At 64.0% G+C, this 6000-nt stretch overlaps 1 protein-coding gene and 1 long non-coding RNA gene across 3 annotated transcripts in view; both read left to right on the top strand.

The window, feature by feature from the left end:
• The first annotated feature begins 443 nt into the window (after positions 1–443).
• The window catches only part of CHID1 (chitinase domain containing 1), a 30365-nt gene continuing 24808 nt past the window's right edge, over positions 444–6000 (top strand). The window contains exon 1 of one of the 2 annotated variants that reach the window (XM_069471873.1): positions 444–496. The gene's annotated coding sequence lies outside the window, so the exon portion shown is untranslated. Of the gene's footprint in view, positions 497–1367; positions 1411–6000 lie in introns of those variants that run through there. The other variant, XM_069471872.1, reaches the window with a different exon arrangement.
• Positions 1746–2319, top strand: LOC138384741 (uncharacterized). Its single transcript, XR_011233682.1, has 3 exons — positions 1746–1803; positions 2093–2181; positions 2275–2319. It is a non-coding gene; the product is annotated as an uncharacterized lncRNA (long non-coding RNA).

The following is a 6000-nucleotide window of genomic DNA, read 5'->3' as shown; positions in this document are numbered from 1 at the left end:
CAGTGCTGGCCCAGAGTGAACTCTGAGTGGATTTTGCAATTTTTTAGCTTTAAAGACCACTGACCTCAATGGCATCCTAAGGTGGCCAAGTGCCTTTACTACTTCAGCGACTTTTGATCTTGCCCTGACCTCCTAGACTTTGCTCAGGCTGGCAACTCTCAGGACGCCGGCACAGCTAGCTCACTGGAGCCCTCTCCAGAGCCGGCCTGACCTAGGGCCGTCATCCCAAAGGCCAGGCCGCAGACCGCCACCCAGGCCATGTGCTGAGACCCAGTGCTGACCCGGTGCTGAGCTGGTGTGAGGTGCCTGGGCCTCAGCCCCTCTGGAAAGGCTTAGGGGCAGCCAGCAGGAAACACGGGCACGAGAAAAGAAGGAAACGTGACTGGAGAGAAAGAGAACAAAGTTCAGTCCAGGGAGGAGCCTCTCTAGCAGAGAAAAGGGGAAACAGCGGCCCACTGCGCCCTGGGGCTGACCAGCGCCCGTTGGGGGACAGCAGGTCAGGGCGGGGTGGGGACGCCCTGCGGCTTTGGGCAGGAAACTGCTGGGAACAGCTAGAGATGGGCGTGGGGACCTGTCGGCTTGGGCAGAGCAGAAGATGCCTCGTGACTGAGTGTGCGTCCAGTCGTCTCCCGCTGGGCTGGGATGGGGTTCCGTCTGCCTCTGGGGGCTCCAGCGGTGAAATCTGCAAGATGGGGCTGTGGACAGCGGGCTTTTCCCGGTGCAGGGCCACCCACGGCCCGGCGGCCACGGCCGGGAGCACAGACGGCGTGGGGGCACACTGGCCTGTGAGCCGTGCCCACAGCCGGACCGGAGCGGGAGCGCAGGAGGACAGCCTGGACGCGTCGCCTGTGCGCGGGAGAGAAGGCAGGGAGTGGACGCCAGCGGCGCAGTTGCCCCGACGTCCCCGCGGGCGCGAGCCCTCCAGGAGCCCTGTGCTGGGGCACGAGGCGACGCCCCGGCATCCTGAACCCGGGCCCCGAGCGGCACCGGGCGCTCGCCGCGGGCGTGAGCGGAGCCCACAGTACGCAGAGTACGACCTGAGTCCACCGGGCCGGCGCAGGTCAGGGTCCCAGGCCGCCTCGCCCCGCCCCGAGGCCGCCTCGCCCCGCCCCGAGGCCGCCTCGCCCCGCCCCGAGGCCGCCTCGCCCCGTCTCCAGGCCGCCTCGCCCCGCCTCAGGCCTCCTCGCCCCGCCTCTAGGCCGCCTCGCCCCGCCTCCAGGCCGCCTCGCCCCGCCCCAGGCCGTCTTGCCCCGCCCCCTGCCCCGGCCCAGCGCGCCGTGCGCGGCGGCGGCGCGGAAGCTGGCGTGGCGCGGCGGGCGGGGCCCGGGTGGCCTGTGGGCGGGACTTCCGGCGCGCTGGAGCGGCTTCCGGCCGCGCGAAGGTGGTGCGGCCGGCCTCCCTGACATGAAGGTGAGCCCCGCGGTGGCTGGCGCGTACTCCTCCTCGCACGGCCTCAGTTTCTCCTCCGCGAAGTGGGCGCGCCAGGCACCGAGGCTCCGCCCTGGACAGAACGGGCGTCGGGGGCGCGGGCGACGCCGGGCGGGCGCGTGTGGGAGCAGGAGGGATGCGCGGGAGCGAGAGAGTGTGAGCGTGTGAGGGCGAGTGTGAGCGTGTGAGGGCGAGTGTGAGCGTGTGAGGGCGAGTGTGAGTGTGTGAAGGTGAGGGTGAGAGAGTGAGAGTGTGTGTGAGGACAGGTGTGGAGGGCGAGTGTGAGTGAGCTTGAGGGTGTGTGAGAGCAGGTGTGAGGGTGAGGTGTGAGCGGGCGGGTGTGAGTGTGAGGGTGAGGTGTGAGCAGGTGGAAAGGTGTGAGTGTGAGGGGGGTGTACTGGAGGGTGAGGGTGAGGTGTGAGCGGGTGGAAAGGTGTGAGAGTGAGGGGGTGTACTGGAGGGTGAGGTGTAAGCAGGCGGGTGTGAGGGTGAGGTGTGAGCGGGTGGAAAGGTGTGAGGGTGAGGGGGGTGTACTGGAGGGTGAGGGTGAGGTGTGAGCGGGTGGAAAGGTGTGAGGGTGAGGGGGATGTACTGGAGGGTGAGGTGTGAGCGGGTGGAAAGGTGTGAGAGTGAGGGGGTGTACTGGAGGGTGAGGTGTGAGCAGGCGGGTGTGAGGGTGAGGTGTGAGCAGGCGGGTGTGAGGGTGAGGTGTGAGCAGGCGGGTGTGAGGGTGAGGTGTGAGCAGGTGGAAAGGTGAGGGTGAGGGGGGTGTACTGGAGGGTGAGGTGTGAGCGGGTGGAAAGGTGTGAGAGTGAGGGGGTGTACTGGAGGGTGAGGTGTGAGCAGGCGGGTGTGAGGGTGAGGTGTGAGCAGGCGGGTGTGAGGCTGAGGTGTGAGCAGGCGGGTGTGAGGCTGAGGTGTGAGCAGGTGGAAAGGTGAGGGTGAGGGGGTGTACTGGAGGGTGAGGTGTGAGCAGGCAGGTGTGAGGGTGAGGGTGAGGTGTGAGCAGGTGGAAAGATGAGAGTGTGAGGGCAGGTGGACTGGAGGGTGAGGTGTGAGCGGGTGGAAAGGTGTGAGAGTGAGGGGGGTGTACTGGAGGGTGAGGTGTGAGCGGGCGAGTGTGTCCGAGTGAGCGTGTGGGAAAGGGGGTGTGAGACAGCCAGCGAGCGTGTGGAGGCGAGCGTGGGCAGACCGTGTGGGAGCGTGTGGAGGCGAGCGTGGGCAGACCGTGTGGGAGCGTGGGCGAGAGTGCGTGTGAGTGTGCAGACAGGTCTGCGTGGCCGAGGTGGCGGGCGGGTGTGGCGCACGTGAGCGCACAGCTCTGTGGCAGCCTGGTGGCCGTCAGTTCCCTGGGAGCCCCAGACCTGGTCAGGGGCGGGAGGGCGCCAGGCAGGTGGGCGGCGTGTCCCCCGGGTGACGGCCGGTGTCCAGGCGCCCGGCTGGAGCCCACCCTCTCTCCACCCCACGCCCGGAACTTTCCAAACTGGGGGTGACTCGCCTGCCCCTCGCTGCACCGGTCACTAGACCTGAGCCCACAGAGGTCAAGGAACAGGGCTGGTGACAAACCAGGCCTGAGCCGTCCCGCGCTGTCCTGTGTCCACGGCCCTGCGGAAGGGGAGAGCGTGGTGGCCAGGCTGCCCCCCGCGGTCTCCGCGTCTGTGGAGGGGGTGACAGTGCCTGTGTCCTGCGGTGATGGACAGAACTTGCGGGTGACACACAGGGCTTGGCGCGCAGCGTGTGGTCAACTCAGGTCACCCGGGGCCGTGGGTGTCCCGCCTCTTACCCCTGCTTCACTTCTGAGCTCGTGCTCTCCTCGCCAGGGGACACGGCTGGCTCCAAAACTGCTCAGCGGTGACAGCTCGCAGTGACCGCTGTGCTTGTGTAAGGACGGCAGCGTGTGTTAATGAGAAAGTCAGCTAAGGGGGCCCCGGTGTCCCAGTGACAGACACTCGGCTCATCAGCCCGCATTCGAGTTGTGGGTTCCCGCAGCGTGGGATCCGGCTGGGCTGCAGCGCGGCCCCCCACGCAGGACAGCCGTCGGCAGGGTGGGCCCTTGCAGATCCGCGGCCGCCACTCCACGCGTGCACACGGGTGCTGGGCTGGATGCAAAGGGCATTTCTTTGTCACCGTGAAAGACATCTGCCCCGACTCCCTGTCTACACTGCAGAGACAGTCCTCGGGAGCTGTGGGACTGGGAGCCTGGAGTAGCGGGGACACTGGGCTCTCGGCCAGTGGCTTGTTACAAGCAGGTTCTGAGACCCCTCCGGGTGACCAGGGTCGGGGCTGTGCCCTGTCGTCACACACCACACCCTTCTGTTCAGGGCTGTTCATGGGTGTTTGGGGAAGAAACCTGCTTTGACGCGAGGACGTGGTGCGTGAGCCGGGGCGTCTGCGCTGCGTGAAGAGCGTGGCACAGGGTCTGCCCTCAGGGCCTTGGGGCAGAGCGGGCAGTGGGGAGCCGCGGGGGAGCCGAAGCGCAGACGAGGGTCTGGCAGCACGGGCGCCCCGCATGTGTCACACGCGCATCATGTCCCCGGGGCAGTTATCTGGAGTGAGGACCAGCCCCGTATCCGAGCACTTCGTCCCAGGGCCGGGCTGCCGGGTGCCAGCGGTCGGTGGCAGTACCAGCCCTGGCTTTGTGCTCAGTGCCCTTTCCGCCAGAAGCAGAAGCTGGCAGCACCATCTTCCTCGCCCACGTGTCCAGATCAGCCCCATCCCTCCGCCCCTGCCTCCTTCCTTCCCTGGGGTATGAAGTCAGGGGTCAGGGAGGTCACAGGCAGGTGGACCTTTAGGTGGATGGACAGTGGCCTTGTTTCAAGTCTGCAGGACGGCAGGTGGTGGCGGGGGGGGCCCAACCCTGCGGTCGGTGGTTGGACACCTGGGTGCCCCTCAGGGAACTCCTAGACCACTTCCCTGGAGGACCACCCTCCTGTCTGGTTTCTCATCCTCATTGCCCTGTGACCTAGTTCTCCACCCAGGAGACAGAGAAGGAGCTTGTGGTCATGGAAGGGGAAGGGGCTGGAGTCAAAGGTGGGGTTCCTGGGAGCTGGGGCAGCTGCAGCCTCAGCCTGGCCGGGCAAGATCTGGGAGACTCTGGGCCGTCCACCCTGTGCCATGGCCAGAATTCCCCCGACTTCCCCTGGGCTGTTGCCGACCAAGCCTCACAGCTGCAGCAGAGAGACGGTGGGGCTGGGGTGAGGTGGCAGGAGGCGGCTTCCCTTGAATTTGATGCCCACCCCGTGCCAGCCCCTCGGAGCTCCAGCATTTGCTGCCTTGACCTGTGGCTCTGTGTACTGGGTGCTGTTGTACTCGCCCTGCTGACCTGTGGCTCCCTGCCTCCTAGGTGGGGGCTGGCGGAGCTTCCTGGGCAACCTCACTCCAGGGCTATATATATATATATATGTTTTGTTTTTTTTTTTTTTTTTTTGAGACAGTCTCGTTCTGTTGCCTGAGCTAGAGTGCCATGGCGTCAACCCAGCTCACAGCAACCTCAAACTCCTGGGCTCAAGCAATCCTCCTGCCTCAGCCTCCTAAATAGCTGGGGCTACAGGCATGCGCCACTGTGCCCAGCTAATTTTTGTTGTTATTGTTTTAATTGCCCAGATAATTTCTTTCTATTTTTTAGTAGAGACAGGGTTCGCTCTTGCTGAGGCTGGTCTTGAACTCCTGACCTCAAGCTATCCTCCTGCCTTGGCCTCCCAGAGTGCTGGGATTACAGGCGTGAGCCACCACACCCCGCCCCAGGGCTGTGTTCTCTCTGCTGCTCCAGGAAGGTGTGTTGTGGCCAAAGCGTGGAAACTGGCTGCCCAGGGGAGTCTGCACTGGGAGTACCTGTCTCACCCAGGGAAGGGACAGGGCAAAGGGAGGCAGGTCGAGAGGAGGGGAAAGCGGGCTCCTGGCCAGGAGGTCATTGGGGTGGGAGGGTGGGCACCGTGGTGGGCCTGGCTCTGACAGCCCCTCCTCACGAGGCACGCCTGCCTGGCTGGGGTTTCTAGAGCCTGAGCCTGCGTACCTCTGCCTCTGCCTGGGCAGTGTGGCCCCTCCGCTGGTGTGCAGGGGTGCGTGCTGCCAGGGCGTGAGACTGTAGGTGGACATCCTCCTTCACACCTGATGTCTTGAAGCCTCGTGGGGGACCAACAGCTTTGCTGGGTTGTGCTTGTTGCTCAGCTGCCCCTGAGTGAAAGACAGAAGGCAGAATTGCCGGGGCTGGGGAGGGTGGGGAGGTCTCTAGAGCCTAAAAATGAATTGTGTGATAAAAGTTCAGTGCAGGAAAATCAGAAAACACAGAAAGCAAAAGAGAAGAAACAAAATGATTATGTGATTGCAGGTAGGCTGCTCATTTACTTTTTAGCATGCCTCCTTATATGCTTTCTTCTGTGGGACTGGGCTGCAAAAATACCGTTTCGTAATGCCTTTGCATCCACCGAAGTCCCCTGAGCTGAAGTAAAGGTAAATATTTATGACCAGGTTGTTATCCAAAAAGGTTTTCCCAACTTGAATCCCCACTAACAGCTGTGGAGAAGTGCTTTGCCCTGGTCCTCACGATGTCCTCGTTCTCTTGAATCCTAACAC

The sequence above is a fragment of the Eulemur rufifrons genome, chromosome 6, assembly GCF_041146395.1.
Source record: "Eulemur rufifrons isolate Redbay chromosome 6, OSU_ERuf_1, whole genome shotgun sequence".
NCBI classification, from domain to species: domain Eukaryota; kingdom Metazoa; phylum Chordata; class Mammalia; order Primates; family Lemuridae; genus Eulemur; species Eulemur rufifrons.
Note: the sequence above shows the minus strand (reverse complement) of the source record. Positions and strands in the feature narration are given on the sequence as shown.